At 35.0% G+C, this 18,677-nt stretch overlaps 1 long non-coding RNA gene across 3 annotated transcripts in view; it reads left to right on the forward strand.

The window, feature by feature from the left end:
* Positions 1 to 18,677, forward strand: part of LOC132423424 (uncharacterized) — a 133,254-nt gene that overhangs the window by 18,247 nt on the left and 96,330 nt on the right. For all 3 annotated transcript variants that reach the window (XR_009518988.1, XR_009518989.1, XR_009518990.1), the window contains exon 6: positions 1,080 to 1,175. This is a non-coding gene — a long non-coding RNA (uncharacterized lncRNA). The remainder of the gene's footprint in view (positions 1 to 1,079; positions 1,176 to 18,677) is intronic.

Here is an 18,677-nt window from a genome sequence, read left to right on the forward strand (position 1 = left end):
CAGTGTTATCAAATAACAGTTTGGTTTAAACTTTGTTTTGTGAGACATCATTAGGGTGTTGAACCATAATGCTTCATTACTTATGTCTAAAGGATTGCATAAAAGTCAACCTAATAGTAGAAAAGAATGGAAGTAATGATTTGATGTTTATGAATATACCTAAAAGTAGTTTGATTAGTTTCTCTCTCACCCCTATTCTTATTTCTATATAACACATGCTAGTTAACTTACAATTCATGACTTTTTTATTTACTTATTTATTTATTTATTTTGCGGTACGCGGGCCTCTCACTGCTGTGGCCTCTCCCATTGCGGAGCAATGGCTCCGGACGCGCAGGCCAGCGGCCATGGCCCACGGGCGCAGCCGCTCCGCGGCATGTGGGATCCTCCCGGACCGGGGCACGAACCCGTGTCCCCTGCATCGGCAGGCGGACTCTCAACCACTGCGCCACCAGGGAAGCCCACAATTCATGACTTTTATTTGAATAAATATTGACTAGAACAGAATCACATGTATTACATGCTTATTTTAAAATATATTACTGATTTCAGGAAATTTCAGAATAACTGCAGTGTAATTGTATAGATTCTCTTCCATTTTCAAATACATAGATTATTTGGTCTTTCAACTGGTAGCCATTGTTAATGCTTGCTGCAGGTTTGCTATCCCAGAGATACAGTGGATGACTACATATATACGTTTAATATTATCACAAGAGTTAGTGTATCTACGTAGCAATCTTTAGTTCAGGTTAATATCATTTAATGTATATTTAATAATCATAACTTAATTTTACTATACTAATTACATTTGTGACTTGACCCAACCTTACGTAGCCATGACTATGTGTATATATGTATATATGCATACATACATACGTATATATGTATATATGTATGTATAAGTAACTTGATACAGTTACCGACGTTGCTTTGGCCCTCTTTATTCTAGTTGTTTTCACTTGAATCATCTTCATTGTCAGGTCATCAAAGTAAATTTTCTTTTACAGTCTTACTTTACTAGTATTCTACCTTATTTATAGTTTTATTGTTATTATATTTTTATTTTTTTCTTACAGAGTATAAACAAATCCCAAGGTCAGAGACTGGTAGGACTGATGCTCACTGAAGTCAAAGAAACGCCTCACTCTAGGGAGAGGATCCTTATACGACAGGTACATGTTGTTACATGATTATAACCAGCCTTACCATCTGTACTAAATCTTTTTGTAAGAGGTGATGAAATAAAAAAAGGAATGACATGGCACTGTATTTGGAGAAAAGGTTTGATTGTACCATTTTCCTTTTCCTTAAAAAGGCTTGCAGTATTCCTATAGTAAGATTGGACTCTTCTTCCCATGCTCTGTAAGTAATTAAGTGTAACGATGCATTTTTCAAAATCTCTTTCCTTGAAAACATTATTTTTAGATGATTTGTCTCATATTAATATTGTTTTCACATTAAGCCTACATCAAACATTTGCAGTTGGACTAGACTTTGGAAAGTTCTTTAATGCTAGTCAGACAAAATTATTTACTGTATAAACATGAGTTTATCATAACTAGAATAATTTCTGTTGTATCTATAATAGTAAGATACTATTTATTGAATAATTACTATTTGCTCAGCCCTGTGCTGAGGGTTTTCTGTGCTTCATTGTATCCCCACAACAGTGTTGTGGGGTAGGAATAATTACCCCAGGTTTGCAGATAAGGAAACTAAGACTTAGAGAGTTTCATAATTTGTATAAGGTCAGTGGCTGACCCAGGATTTCAACCCTGGACTCTGTGACCTCAGAGCTTTTGCTCAAAGCTCCTGTTTATAAACGCTGCATTAAGCTGCATGAAGCTTTTATGTATGCAGTTCAAGACTAGGCTACTTTATTTTTGAAGCATAGTCTGGCTAGTTCACAGTGATTTTATACTACTGATTGAGGTACGCCAAAATGTGTCTGTGGAAAACATTTGCTTTTGTGACTTTACATGGACATAACTTTTGACAGTCAGTATATTATCCATGCTTAATATTGTGTGTGTAGGCATGTGCATATATCACATATATGAATTCTTTAAGTAGAATCTTGATGATGCCTCCTTGTTAAGCTTGGTGTACCTTTAATGTCTGCCCCACTCTTCAGGTAGTAGAATTGCTGTTCGGTTCACAAGTTTGCTAGAGGCTGAGACCCTTGTTTTGGGAGGTTATTTACATATGAATATAAGACAGGTAGGCTAAAATGGTGATATTAATTCTCTATCAGGTACACAATGAAATGTGAAATGTTAGTTTGACCATTGTTGAAGAAAGCCAAATGCATAAATTGTTTAGACATTATGGAAACCTATGGTCCTGTGATTTTTATGCTTAAAATTCTTCAAAGGTTTCTATTGTTTATAAGATATATATTGTGTTAATGTACATATAGGACTTTTGTTATTGGGCCATTGCATACTGTTTCAGGCTTACCTCTGGCAGCCTTCTCCCTTACTACCCAACATCATATATATTCCTTACATGTCGACTTCAGTTAAACTGAATAGCTTGTAGTAACCCTACTGTAATTAGCTATTTGGCACTTTTTTATTAATATTCTTCTTCTTATCATTATGATCTTTCCTCCTTGCTCCCTGGTGAGTACAAACTTTTCTTTTCTTTTTTTTTAACATCTTTATTGGGGTATAATTGCTTTACAATGGTGTGTTAGTTTCTGCTTTATAACAAAGTGAATCAGTTATACATATACATATGTTCCCGTATCTCTTCCCTCTTGCATCTCCCTCCCTCCCACCCTCCCTATCCCACCCCTCCAGGCGGTCACAAAGCACCGAGCTGATCTCCCTGTGCTATGCGGCTGCTTCCCACTAGCTATCTACCTTACGTTTGGTAGTGTATATATGTCCATGCCTCTCTCTCGCTTTGTCACAGCTCACCCTTCCCCCTCCCCGAGTATGAACTTTTCATTCAAGATTCAGCTTTGGTACTTCCCTGAAGCCTTTCGTGACTACTGACCTCTGTCATTGTACCTTACATTCTTTGAGCCTTTCCAGTACATAGATCTATTCTAGAACCTATATTTTATTGTACTTATTTACCTATATGAATCTTTCTAACTAGACTATAGATTTCTTAAGGACAAGTAAAAAGGCTGATTCATTTTTCTCATTCCCAGTTTTTATCACAATATCTGACACATAATAGATGCTTAATAAGCATTTGTTGAATGAATGGTTAATCTCTGTCGGAAAGAAAAGATGATCCTCACAGTTGGTGTGATAATGGTGATAAAGTGAATTCCAAGGTGGAGTGCTGCTACACTTTTCACACATGCAGTGTGGAAAACAGTATCTTTCCTGAGGTCTCACCATAATCGTACTTGCTTCTTGGAATCAATATAGTATATGTCTGGAATTTGTTATCTTGAACACCATTTATTATTGGAAATTAACCCACAAAATTTAGATAGTTGAATTTTTCATAAATATTAGATTTCAATAATGAGTAGGATAGGTCTTGACTTAAGGACTTAATACTTTCCTTAGGGAAGGCCACATGTGGTCTGGTGTTATAATCAGTCTGAAGTTGTATAAAGACTATTTTGCTTGAAAATTATGAAAAGTAAGTCAAAGAATGAGCCTATTTGTTATCACATTTAAAGTTCTATTTGCTTTAAAATTGTGTAATTCTTATGTCATGCCATCCTGCTAAAATGCTAATAATGGCCAGTATTATCAGAGTGACAAATTCTTACATAGTTTAGTAGTTTTACATTTTGAAAAACACTAACTTATCATATTACCCCTTTAGTAATATGCCAAGCTTTAAGTTGGTTTATATTTTTTATATTTAATAAGATTATACTAATAACTGTAGTACACAGTATATAACTATTATATAATTCAATGCTTATATATTATAATAACTTAATATTATGTATATTTAATGAGAAATGTATATATTATTTAATAACATATATTAGAGGTCAAATGTTCTTTGGCCATCAGCTTATGTTATAGTTTTAACTGAGGAAATAGTATACAATGAAGATATTAATAGGAAGTTTAATGCTTCTGATAGTAACAAAATTCTGTTAAATGATTTTACTTGTTTTAGACTATATAGAAACAACTTAAGAAAATACACTGAATCAGAATAAGCTATCCTGAAATAGCATATTCACTAAATAATTTAAATAAAATAAGGCAAGTGTTGAGGGGGTTGGAAGGAATGAAGTTTTCTTTGCTAAAGCTATAAACACTAAGACTTTTAATTTCGTAGGAAGACATTAAATACTCTGGTCATCAACTTGTGTATCCTTTAGCCTATTTAATAGTCAAAAACTTCTAAGTAAATATGTGTGATTTAATTTGTGCTGCTGAGAAACTGATCAAAAGTGGCAATAAAAGTCACAATGAAGTAAGAATACTAAAAAAAATCCAGGGATTTTACTGTGGCTCATTATTCATTCAATTTCTGGCAGCTTTCATGATTACAAATCACTTGATTGACTAACTAGACATTCTCAAAGTGAATTATGAATCAGGTTCATTTTTCCTGGTTGATAGTTGGCGCATGCTGTAACTCATACTTTGTGATGTATCAAATTCTTGTAACAGAAATAAGAGAGATAATCAACTCTTTATTTCAGGAAAACTAAACTGCCTTTTCAAAAAATGAAATGTTGCTAACATTTTAACAACACAGTGTGATTCCTGCTTTAGTTTTCCAGGGTGGAAATCACAGTGGTGACGTTATTTTTCAGTTAAAAAAAATCTTTAGAATGATTTTCCATCAGGCATAAAACTCCTATTGATATCAGTCCTATAGGCTGCTTGGGCAGTTGCTTGAGCCTAGGTTGCAAAAACAGTTACATTTCTTTCTTACTATTTGAAAAATGCATGTTGGAGGAATGGTACATTTTTAACATTTTCCTTTGTAGGAAATGCATTTTCCCCTAAATACCTAATTCATAATGAAGCCATGATGTTGCAGACTTTAAAACGTGAAGCATTTTAATGCTTATTAATAGAGAGGGTCTCTTTTGAGTAGAGAAAAGGATCCATAGTGACCTGAATCTTTCCATTCGTAGAACCAAATCAAGGGGGTCAATTCTGCTTTCAAATGAATTTTGTTCTCTTTTGACTTATTAAGAGTTCTTCATGCATAACTACACTGGCAATTGAATGGCAGAAAATTCCTGTAGTATAACTGCATTTTCTTTGATCCCATCCACCCAAGCAATTGAAAATAAACGGGTGCTCCATAATGTGATATATTCAAAATTTGAGAATTTTGCACAAAATTCAGTCATTGCCGTAGTAAAACTGAGGTCCCTTCATTGAAAATTCTGAGGCTTGAGAATATAGAACCCAATTGTTTAACAGTATTATTATGAGATACTCTTACTAATAAAAATATTGTGTATGATAAAGTAATACTGTGTTACTTATAAAAGCAAAATCATCAAAGTTAATGGAAACTTTGCATGTATAAGGATCATAGAATTGTACTGCCATAATTTCCCTCTATGTAAAAGCACAGTAATTAATATCTCAGAGTTCCAATGCCTTTTAACTTGCTTTCTTTTATGAATAAGATTTATTTATATTGGAACCAAAAATTGTTTTATTGCTGTTTCATTGTCCTTAAAAATGTTTTATAAAACTTATTTTCTGAATAAAATTCTTCTACTATATTATTTTATCTGAAAAGGTGGAATAGTAACTTATAATTACACATCATTCTATAAACACAGCTATAAGCTTTTAATTTTAATGTTGTGTTATCTCTAGAATTGTCTAAAGTTCTTGAATTTATGCTTTAGTCACCTTGAAATTTCATTTTTATCCCCTAACACCATTAATTATGTGCCTAGTAGTTAAAATTGCTATTAAAATCTTTGATGGGATTAAAATTTTATTCCTGATTAGGCAATGAATTATATATTTAATCAGTTATTATATTCATTTAAAAATTACGACCAAAAGATTAATTCTCCAAAGATGTTTTTAACAATATAAACCATTCTAGTAGAATTGGAATTAAGGAATTAGAATTGGAGAGGCAAAGGATCAATTTACTAATTATAGAAAAAAAAACATAAAGTCTTTTATGCCTTTGGTAGATTTTGTGAAATGACCATAAACTAAAGTGGGGCCGTAAAATACTGTCAGTTTTCCAGCCTGGCTCAGTGCTTTTTATCTCTGTGACATAGCTGTACATTTGGAATCTAGAAACATTTATTATACTTCTTTAGGTATATTGAGGTAAGCAATATATAGTAAAATGGGTTTTTGTTGCTGTGACCTGGCCATAAGACTTGGGAATAGAAGAAGACTGGGATGGAAAGGAGGAGACAAAAATATTTTTTTAAGCCACAGAAATGGACTGAATTATTTTGATCATTTGTTTATGTTGACTTAATAAAAGAGATTTCTAGATTGTCTCCATTTTGTGATGTACAACCTGATTGCTTCCATTAATTGATTGCCTTGAACAATTTAGCATTAGTATAGTCATTGTGAGAGGGGATGGAAGTATCTGGAGATTATGGGAAAACTGAAGTAAAATATTCAAGAATAAATGTCTGGTATTTGCATTTCTAGGTAAATGTTTAAAGGGTTCAGGATGTCCAATATAAATAAAATCTTCCAAAAGCTTCTGTTCCAGAGTTTACACTTTAACCTTTGACATTTATTCTCCCTCCCTTTTCTCACTAAATGTACAAGAAAATAAAATTTGCATTTTTGTAACATGGTCCAAGCATCTCATATTACATAAATATATATTGCATTTCTCAATATCAACATTACATTGGTGTCCCTATTCTAGTTTTGTACAATGAAAGTGGCAGTTTCTATCCTAGTAATATAAAGTGAATTTTTAAGTAGCATCCTATATATTAAAATTTATGGCCCTTTTGAGTATTTTTGGTTAAATCCTTCCTTGGCATAGATTTGATAAGATCTTTATTTCTCTTGTTTAGGTATATGCTAAAGGGTGGAACTACAGATTAATAGGTGTGGAGTACACAATTATGATATATTACTTTTTATTACATGAACACTAATATGGTATAAGTGCACGCTGTATGATTTTAGGCCTGTATGCTATTGATGTTATGGATAATCTCTAAAAGAATTCTTTAAGAACCTCCTTTTGGACTTCCCTGATTAAGACTTTGCCTTCCAATGCAGGGAGTGCGGGTTCAATCCCTGGCTGGGGAGCTAAGATCCCGTATGCCTCGCGGCCAAAAAACCAAAACTTAAAAAACAGAAGCAATATTGTAACAAATTCAATAAAGACTTAAAAAAGAATCTCTTTTTAATTGGATTTAATGATACATGGTTAAAAAATGATATATGGTTTTGATCCTGAGAAGTCTGTATGTTATTATGCAAAAAAATTAAAGGGACTTGAATTTTGAAGGTGATAGATGCTGGTTGGAATTAGTAATTTAGGATTGATATCAAAGAAGAACAGAAAAAAGGCATTTTGTTTTAGTTAAAACTAAAGGTTGAAAGCAACATATAATATTATTTTTGGTGTATTCTACTTTTGATGTCAACTTTGTACTTTAAAGCAGCAGTCCCCAACCTTTTTTGGCACCAGGGACCAGTTTTGCGGAGGACAATTTTTCCATGGACCCGGGGGTGGGGGCAGGGGATGGTTCGGGCGGTAATGCGAGCGATGGGAGCCTCAGAGGAAGCTTTGCTCGCTCACTGGCTGCTCACCTCCTGCTGTGTGACCCGGTTCCTAACAGGCCGCGGACTGGTAGCGCTCCGTGGCCTGGAGGTTGGGGACCTCTGCTTTAAAGCCTCAAAACAAATCGTTCACTTCAGTTGGTGTATTAGTTCGGATTCTCCAGAGAAACAGAACCAATAAGATATATATAACGTATACATATACACACATGCATTTATGATTTATTTTAAGAGAGTGGCTCGCGTGATTGTGGGGACTTGGCGCATCTAAATCTGGTAGGGCAGGCTGGCGGGCTGTAAACTTAGGCAGAAGATAACGCTGCAGTCTGGAGGCAGAATTTCTTGTCTGGGACTTTGTTCTTAAGGCCTTCAGCTCATGGGATGAGGCCCACCCAAGTTATTGAGGGTAATTCTGTTACCTAAAGTCAGCTGACTGTAGATGGTAACTATATCTACAGATAACGCCTAACACAGTAACGCTAACAAGTGTTTGATTAAATAACTGGGTACGATAGCATAGCCAAGTTGACACATAAAATTAACCATTAGAGTTGGTCATTAAAGGTTGGGGGACAGTTTGAGAAACAGTGGCATAATGTTCAAATATTTAGTTATCTCTAGTAATCTCAAATATTCACTTATACTTTGAATAAAATATTCTTGTTCAGGGGATTCAAGGTAAAGTTGCAAGGGCCTCATAGGCATACCAAGCATATCAGTAAGAAACTGAGTTGTTAATTCCTTATAAGAGAGCAGACATATAGGAAGCAGTTGATTGGTGTCCTTAAGAGAGGAGGCATAGCCACCAGACTTAAGACCATAGCTGTAACGATTAGGATTGTGATTTCTGCTGAGGGAGATTGAAAGTTCATGACTCACTATGCTAGTCATAGAAAAAGGGTAATGAGAAGTCATTCTTTCTGACTGGGGTACATTAGAGGCAAGGGAAGCCTCAAAAACTTGGGTTTGGTAGCCCTGTTTATCACATGGGAGGAGTGAAGCTTATGGAAACCGGTTGGTCAGCCTTTACCGTCCTCACTTCCTGTGCTCCCCCTACTTAATGTGGTGAATGACTAAATGATAAGAGGTACTAAGTTTGCACTGAAGCGGTTTAGGATTTTATTTTATTTTAATTTATTTATTAAAAAATTTTTATTGGAGTATAGTTGCTTTACAATGTTGTATTAGTTTCTGCTGTAAAGTGAATCAGCTATAAATACACATATATCCACTCATTTTTAGATTCTTTTCCATATGAGTCATATTGAGTAGAGTTCCCTGTGCTATACAGTAGGTCCTTATTAGTTATCTGTTTCATATATAGTAGTGTGTATGTGTCAATCCCAATCTCTCATTTTATCCCTCCCTCCCTTTCCCCCTGGTAACCATAAGTTTGTTTTCTACATCTGTGACTCTATTTCTCTTTTGTAAATAAATTCATTTGTACCATTTTTTTTAGATTCCACGTATAAGCAATATCATATGATATTTGTCTTTCTCTTACTTCACTCAGTATAACAATCTCTAGGACCATCCATATTACTGCAAATGGCATTATTTTGTTTTTTTTATGGCTGAGTAATATTCCATTGTATATATGTACCACATGTTCTTTATCCATTCTTCTGTTGATGGGCATTTAGGTTGGTTTCATGTCCTGGCTATTGTAAATAGCATTGCAATGAACATTTGGGTGCATGTATCTTTACAAATTATGGTTTTCTCTGGATATACATATGCCCAGGAGTGGGATTGCTAGATCATGTGGTAGCTCTATTTTTAGTTTTTTAAGGACCCTCCATACTGTTCTCCCTAGTGGCTGTACCAATTTACATTCCCACCAACAATGTAGGAGGGTTCCCTTTTTTCCACACCCTCTCCCGAATTTATTGTTTCTAGATTTTTGGATGATGGCCAGTCTGACCGGTGTGAGATGATACCTCATTGTAGTTTTGAATTGCATTTCTCTAATAATCAGTGATGTTGAACATCTTTTCATGTGCTTTTTGGCCATCTGTATGTCTTCTTTGGTGAAATGTCTGTCTATATCTTCCACCCATTTTTTGACTGGCTTCTTTTTTTTTCTTAATTGAGTTGCATGAGCTGTTTGTATATTTTGGAGATTAATCCCTTGTTGATCACTTTGTGAATATTTTCTCCCATTCTGTGGGTTGTCTTTTTGTTTTGTTTATAGTTTCCTTTGCTGTGAAAAAGCTTTTAAGTTAATTAGATCCCATTTGCTTATTTTTGTTTTTATTTTCATCATTCTAGGAGGTGGATCAAAAAAGATCTTGCTTCAATTTATGTCAGAGAGTGTTCTGCCTATGTTTTCCTCTAAGAGTTTTATAGCATCTGGCCTTATATTTAGGTCTTTAATCCATTTTGAGTTTATTTTTGTGTATGGTGTTAGGGAGTGTTCTACTTTCATTCTTTTACGTGTAGCTGTCTGGTTTTGTCAGCACCACTTATTGAAGACACTGTCTTTTCCCCATTGTATATTATTGCCTCCTTTGTCATAGATTAGTTGACCATAGCTGTGTGGGTTTATCTCTGGGCTTTCTATCCTGCTCCATTGATATATATTTCTGTTTTCGTGCCAGTACCATGCTGTTTTGATGAGTGTAGCTTTGTAGTAAAGTCGGAGGTCAGGGAGCCTGATTCCTCCAGCTCTGTTTTTTTTTCTCAAGATTGCTTTGGCTATTTAGCATCGTTTTGTGTTTCCATACAAATTATACAATTTTTTGTTCTAATTCTGTGAAAATGCCATTGGTAATTTGATAGGGATTGCATTGAATCTGTAGATTGCTTTGGCTAGTATAGTAGTTTTGACAATATTGATTCTCCTAATCCAAGAACATGGTATATCTCTCCATCTGTGTCATCTTTGATTTCTTTCATTAGTATCTTATAGTTTTCTGAATACAGGTCTTTTGCCTCCTTAGGTAGATTTATTCCTAGGTATTTTATTCTTTTTGTTGCAGTGGTAAATGGGATTGTTTCCTTAATTTCTCTTTCTGATCTTTCATTGTTAATGTATAGGGGTGCAAGAGATTTTTGTGTATTAATTTTGTATTCTGCAACTTTACCAAATTCATTGATCAGCTCTAGTAGTTTTCTTGTGGCATCTTTAGGATTCTCTATGTATAGTATCATGTCATCTGCAAACAGTGACAGTTTTACTTCTTCTTTTCCAATATGTATTCCTTTTATTTCTTTTTCTTCTCTGATTGCCATGGTAGGACTTCCAAAACAATGTTGAATAAAACTGGTGAGAGTGGACATCCTTATCTTGTTCTTGATCTTAGAGGAAATGCTTTCAGTTTTTCAGTGTTGAGAATGATATTTGCTGTGGGTTTGTCATACATGGCCTTTATTATGTTGAGGTATGTTCCCTCTATGCCCACTTTCTGGAGAGTTTTTATCATAAATGGGTGTTAAATTCTGTCAAAAGCTTTTTCTGCATCTATTGAGATGATCATATGGTTTTTATTCTTCAATTTGTTAATATGGTGTATCACATTGATTGATTTGTGTATATTGAAGAATCCTTGCATCCCTGGAATAAATCCCACTTGATCATGGTGTGTGATCCTTTTAATGTGTTGTTGGATTTGGTTTGCTAGTATTTTGTTGAGGATTTTTTAATATTTTCTTTTTAAAAAAATTTATTTAATTTATTTTTGGCTGTGTTGGGTTGTCGTTACTGTGCGTGGGCTTTCTCTGGTTGTGGTGAGCCGGGGCTACTCTTTGTTATGGTGCACAGGCTTCTCATTTTGGTGGCTTCTCTTGTTGCAGAGCATGGGCTCTAGGCACATGGGCTTCAGTAGTTGTGGCACGCAGGCTCAGTAGTTGTGGCTTGTGAGCCCTAGAGCACAGGCTCAGTAGTTGTGGCACGCAGGCTCTGTTGCTCTACAGCATGAGAGATCTTCCTGGACCAGAGCTCGAACCCATGTCCCCTGCATTGGCAGGCAGATTCTTAACCACTGCACCACCAGGGAAGTCCATGCTGAGGATTTTTGTGTCTTTGTTCATCAGTGATATTGGCCTGTAATTTTCTTTTTTTGTGATATCTTTGTCTGGTTTTGGTATCAGTGTGATGGTGGCCTTGTAGAATGAGCTTGGGAGTGTTCCTTCCTCTGCAATTTTTTGGAAGATTTTCAGAAGGGTAGGTGTAAACTCTTCTCTGTATGTTTTATAGAATTTACCTGTGAAGCCTTCTGGTTCTGGACTTTGGTTTGTTGGAAGAGGTTTTTTTTGTTTTTTTGTTTTACATCTTCATTGGAGTATAATTGCTTTACAATGGTGTGTTAGTTTCTGCTTTATAACAAAGTGAATCAGTTATACATATACATATGTTCCCATATCTCTTCCCTCTTGTGTCTCCCTCCCTCCCACCCCTCTAGGTGGTCACAAAGCACCGAGCTGATCTCCCTGTGCTATGCGGCTGCTGTTGGAAGATTTTTAATCATAGTTTCAATTTCAGTACTTGTGATAGGTCTGTTCATATTTTCTATTTCTTCCTGCATTCAGTCTTGGAAGGTTGTACTTTTCTAAGAATTTGTCCATTTCTTTTAGGTTGTCCATTATTGGTGTATAGTTCCTTGTAGTAGTCTCTTTTGATCCTTTGTATTTCTGTGGTGTCCGTTGTAACTTCTCCTTTTTTATTTCCTCATTTTATTGATTTGAGTCTTCTCCCTTTTTTTTCTTGATGAGTTTGGCTAAAGGTTTATCAATTTTGCTTATCTTCTCAAAGAACCAGCTTTTAGTTTCATTGATCTTTGCTATTGTTTCCTTCGTTTCTATTTCATTTATTTCTGCTCTGATCTTTATGATCTCTTTCCTTCTACTAACTTTGGGTTTTGTATGTTCTTCTTTCTCTAGTTGCTTTAGATGTAAGGTTAGGTTTTTTATTGGAGATTTTTCTTGTTTCTTGAGGTAGGATTGTATTGCTATAAATTCTCTCTTAGGACTGCTTTTGCTGCATCCCATAGGTTTTGGATCACTGTGTTTTTGTTGTCATTTGTCTCTAGGTGTTTTTTGATTTCCTCTTTGATTTCTTCAGTGATCCATTGGTTGTTTAGTAACATATTTTTAGTTTAGGAATTTCTTACTTTAGTCAAAATGAACCCAGATACAGGGCAAGACAGAGCCTGCAGATGGAGGGGGGTGCCTTGTTGAACCGCTTTTAGGAGTTAGGGAAGCCTGAGGCAAGAGAAATGAAGTGAGAACTAATGTTGGAAAGTGTTTTGAAGCATTTATTTCTAAATTGTTTTATTAAAGCAGCCATTTGTGTGTCATCAAATCACTCATGTGTCCAGCAGCAAGTCACGTGTACAGCAGAGTAGTGACTATCTTCCTTTATTGGTGTTCCCATGCTTTTCCTCCTGGAATCTCTCAATTCCAATTGTATCACAACAGTTTTATTGTGTTTTTTAAGGGGGCAAAAAGTGTCCACTTGTGAGTATGTGTATTTTAAATGTTTTTGAAAGGAAACTTCTTCTTTACGAGTGCTCATTTCTCGGATATGTTCTTGTTTTAGATTTTAGCACAACAGAACTAAAACTGTAAAAGGTCGCTTTGAGTTAAGTGTCAGAAATCATGTTAAAACTACTGTCTGTTTGCATTACAGAGGAAACACTGAGGGCTTCAAAGCAATTTTTAGTGCTAGAATGTCAGAGAAGTAAAGGAATGCTAGCAATCAGATAGGATTCCATAAGGACAGCCCCTTGAGCCTGGTAAAGCATCAGAGCTACAAAGAATGATGGGCTTTGCAAGCAGTTATCTGCAGAGTGGGCTACAGCCCTTGAAATAAAAAGAAATGGAATCCAGCAACATCTTTGATGCATAATAGGTCTCAGCAGTACTGTGAAAGATCTTACCGTTTTTTTTTTCTTTTTAAATAGATAACACACACTCATCAGGCATATTCTTCCTTGGTGGAAGAGGATATTCAACACTGATGACGTCCCTTTTTTTTTTTCTTGGCACATTTACCCCCCAGTTCCCAAAATACCATTCTTGCCTGTATATAAAATCAATGACAACTGTAATATATATTTTTGAAATAATTCCAGTGATGATTTTAAAACATTGAAGATAAACTAATCACATAGCAATTTAGGAAGTTAATTGGCAGCCCAGAGTACATTCATGGTCATGAGGCATATTCTAAAAGCTTTTTTGATTGTACATGATTGCCAAGAGAGCTTATCATAGACTAATCCATATAGGTCTGAAGATCCTTTGACATTGGCCTGCTTGTAAATAAGTTGCTTTATTTTTTCTCTTTCTTTGTCTCTTTTTTTTTTTGCGGTACGCGGGCCTCTCACTGCTGTGGCCTCTCCCGTTGCAGAGCACAGGCTCTGGACGCGCAGGCTCAGCGGCCATGGCTCATGGGCCCAGCCGCTCCGCGGTATGTGGGATCTTCCCAGACCGGGGCACGAACCCGTGTCCCCTGCATCGGCAGGCGGACTCTCAACCACTGCGCCACCAGGGAAGCCCTCTTTGTCTCTTTTTTCCCTTGATTCTTGCAGATTTATTCTGTTGTATATATCAGCTTCTTAACAGTGCTTTAAAGTTTCAAGTTGTCATGTTGTATACTGATTGTTTAAAACTTTTCCTCTTAATTTATCATAGGAGGAACTCTCTCTAAAGACTTCTATTTTAATTTTTCTTTAAAATTCTTTATTTCTTATTCATTCTTTTAAAAAATTTGAATTTCCCCAGTATATTTATTTTCACATTATTTTATTATTTTCCTTTTCTCCCTACCCTCTTATATTTTCCTTTCCTTTTTTTTTTTTTTGTAATGACTGCTGCTATGCCACAGACATGGCCAAAGAGAGAGTATCTGTCACAGATGAGCAAAGTTAAGGACTTATTCATTCAATTTCTCTCTGACAGGTCTCTCAGCCTATGGATGGCCTCATAACACTCCTTACCCTAGTAACATGTGGGCTAACTTTCCTTATTGTACTTCCTGCTCTATAGATGTCATATTCAGTCTTTTGGAAAAGATACTACTTTGTAAAACTGCATACTATCTGACTTTTATAGGTATCTGTTTTAAAACCTATGATTGCTAATTTAGACAAATAGAGAACCAAGAGCTAGCAGAGTACCTCTTGGGAAATGATCTTCCATGTAATATGCCTAGCCTAACCTTGCTGATAATCCAGGTGATGGTGAACCCCCTTAAAAATGTTCATGGGTCAAACTCTTGGTATAGCTTTTACACTAGCCTGGCTCTAATTTAGTTATTTCCTGGATGATCCTTTTTGTTTGGCATGGTCATGGGAGTATCCTTTGGGTATAAGGCCCTCCCAGCTCTTTTTCCTCATTATTTGGGTTAAGAATGTATCTATGACTACTAAGTAAGGAAAATGAAAATCTTGCTACTAGGAATTACATGATTTTAAAATATGGAAATGGGATTTATTTTCACTAAAATGTTTCACAGTAATACTGCTTTCTTTTAATGTTAAATTGAGAAAGCCTTTAACTTTCTTTCGTTTTTAATATCCTTACTGGAAATTCTTCATTCTACTTGTCATTGAGTGAATAAGACCTTAGAAAAGATCTTAGTATGGAATAAGGAGAGTCATTATAGTTGGAAAAATATAAGGTGTAATATTAAAAGATCTGTATTGTTATCCTCACTCTATTATTTATTAGCCAAGTGACTTTGGAAAAATCAGTTTACCTTTCTTACCTTTAGTTTCTTCATTTGCAAAATAGGAATGATATTACCTCACAGGATTATTATGAGACTCAAATGAAATATTTGTGAAGGTGCTTTATAAAGTGATATTTAAGTTTTATATTTTAAGTAATACCATGTTATTTTACTTGTGTACTTGGTAAGTTACTTTCTAAAGGCCGTGGTTTGAGAGGCAGTAAAGTTAAGCCACATTGCTTAAGTTCAAATTCCCAATCTTCCTCTTACTAGAGGTGTGGCCTAACCTCTCTTAATCTCACTTTCCTCTTCTATAAAATGAGAGTGATAATAGTGTCTATCTCATAGGGTTGTTGTGGAGATTAAATTATCTAATCCATGTCAAATACTTCCACCAGTGTTCAGCACATTCAATACATGTTACCTATTGTCATTATCATTCTTAGATTTTATAAAAAGAAGCTCTTTTCCTAAATTAAAGACTATATTACCATTTATCAAGTGGCCACTCTGTTGTGACACATCCAAGCAATTAATTCAATTTTTCCTTAGTGGTAAATACATACGTAAATACAATGTTACAGTTTTCTTCAGTTAAGAAAACTCATTAACATTATTTTAAATGGTAGTATCCCTGATAAGTTGTGTGCATATAATATTTTGGCAAATTTAGTTATATTTTGGGTATGGTAAGGAAATTCAGAAAATAACTCCTGAAAATAAATCCATTGAATAATAAAGGACCCTTTGAAATGTGATTATTCACTAGTTTATTCATTCTTGAAGCCAATTTTCACTTAAAAAAGGAAATCTGGCTATATTTATATGCACTAATAATTTGTGAGAATTAATTAATTAATTATGTAATCTGTTTTAAAGTGATCACCAAAATGATCAAAGCAGTTGCCTTGAAGGATTAGTTAAAACATGCTGGAAATAATAAATATAATGAAGTAATTTCTTCAGGTAAATGCCTAATATAAAGTCTGACTAAAACAGAGACTAGAGTTTTGAAAATAAATGAGTAACTGAAAGACTGTGTGATTTTTGTTGTGTGCTGATCAGTTTAGCAAGATCTAGGGCAGTGTAATAGTTGAGATTAACTTGTAATATTCAGGTTAAAAATGTATGCTTTTTCTGTTCTTCATAGAAGGCATGGCTTATACTACTTGTAGTTCATTTGTGATTGCTTTCACATTTTGTGTGTTAATACTTTGGTGAAGTGTACAATATACAAGTGAATTAAATGTTTGATGATTGTGGCACAGTCCAAGACTGATTTCAGCCAGTCAGAATGTTGCAGTTTTGGCTTAATTACAAGAAGAGCCTGAGTCTCATGGTTTCTGTGACAACCTAAGGTCAGGTGACCTGGATATGTCCTGCCAAGCTGTTCCTGTGGAATAAATAGGCTGTTTGTAAACAGGATGGCTAAGCATTCTCTCACAAGATTTCAAGTTCACAGAGTATGAGGCAACTGGGTAAAAGGTCAAAGGTTAAAGGTAATAAGTCATTTTGGGCCTGTTCTTTTGTGGAGTCTGGCTGCCTTTCAGACTGAGGTCTTGGAAATATTTCACACACAGGCCTTTTGCCAAAAAACTACTGAGAGTTGGCTCAGGCAGGATTCTATTACAAAGTTCTTTCTCTCACTCTTTCTGTCTGAATCCTGCCATCTGAAATTTATAAAAATGCAAGGAATTTTTAAAAAGTAAGCATATAAATGAGGCAACTAAATAAATTCATGTTTTACATAAAATAAATCGAGAATGACTTTATTTCTTAGGGACAGAGGTCCACAAACTGAATTTATTTATTTATTTAGTATTTATTTAGGCTGCACGGGGTCTTAGTTGTGGCACATGAGATTTTCGTTGCAGCATGTGGGATCTTTTTTTTTTTAGTTGCAGCATGCGGGCTTCTTAGTTGTAGCATGAGGACTTCATAGTTATGGCATGGAGACTCTTAGTTGCAGCATGTGAACTCTTAGTTGTGGCGTGCATGTGGGATCTGGTTCCCCAACCAGGGATAGAACCCGGGTCCCCTGTATTGGGAGCATGGCATCTTACCACTGGATCACCAGGGAAATCCACAAACTGAATTTATTGTGATAAATACTTGCAAAATGGATTGCAAGTATGTTTTGGAAAAAGAGTAAGTATATAAAAATAACAAATAAGATTAAAATATTGGCAGAAAAATTTGGAGCAGTTGCAGGCTTTTTTAAAGACGCAATAAATATCTGTTCCACCTAAGCCACCAGAGGCAGTCTTTAAACAGTCTAGTGAGATATTTTAACTAATAAACTCTTCTACTAGTATATGTTATGCTATTGAATGTTAAGATTTGCTGTGTATTATGAAGAAAAGGTATAATTAGGCTTCCTCAAAATTTGCTTCCCTTTAGATTTATTGCTGTTGTTATTCTTGCTCAGAGTAGGAATTCATTCCAGGAATAGAAAAAACAAAGTGAACATTAGGTTTACCTTCTCTGTCATTAAAGCTTGGCTTAAAGAGCTTTTTTCAGTTCCTTGGCTATAATATTTGTCTGCATTATTTGTTTTCTTCTGTTTGTGCAATACTGTAGAGTTACAACTTCTATATTGGTCAATTTTGGTTTATTTTCATCCTTGGATTTGAAATACTTTGTTAATAAAGATGTGGACACTGGATATTAAGGTAGAAAAAGGTAGGTCAAGGGACAGTGAAAAGATGGCAAAACAACTATTCCCAAACACAAAGTATGAGCCATATGTTATTTTATCTGTAAACAAACTTCTGTGGGATGGTAGCAGTTACAAAGAAATCACCCAGATAAAGGGAAAAATAAAAACACTTCATTAGGAAACTTAGTGTAACTCCTACTAGAAACCAAAGCATACAGTTTGGATCATAACCAGTGATACCTTGGCTTTCATTATTTTATTGTACTGATGAGGATAGGCATGGAAAGGATGGGACTTTCCAGTGTGTTTCATAAAGTCCAATTTCTTTTCTTCTTTGTGTAACAGTGAAACAAACCCATTTATGTCTCAAACAGAATTTTTCTGAAAATATCTTAACTCACAGGTGGTCTTATTTTTACTCCTTTCAGAAAAGTCAACAAGAAAAATATTTTCTTTTCCTTGAATTTCTTGATATCAGGAACATGCTGCAGTATGAGGTATTACATATGTTGATAAACAGCTTTCTCTTCTCTGTTTTTTTTATTAACCAGAATGACAAATGACTTCCAACTAGACTGTGTTGGAGAAATTAGAAAATGACAACTTTTAAAAGAATGTATTTTAAAAGTTTGGACAGATCTTTACT

Source organism: Delphinus delphis, chromosome 3, assembly GCF_949987515.2.
Source record: "Delphinus delphis chromosome 3, mDelDel1.2, whole genome shotgun sequence".
Lineage (NCBI taxonomy): Eukaryota > Metazoa > Chordata > Mammalia > Artiodactyla > Delphinidae > Delphinus > Delphinus delphis.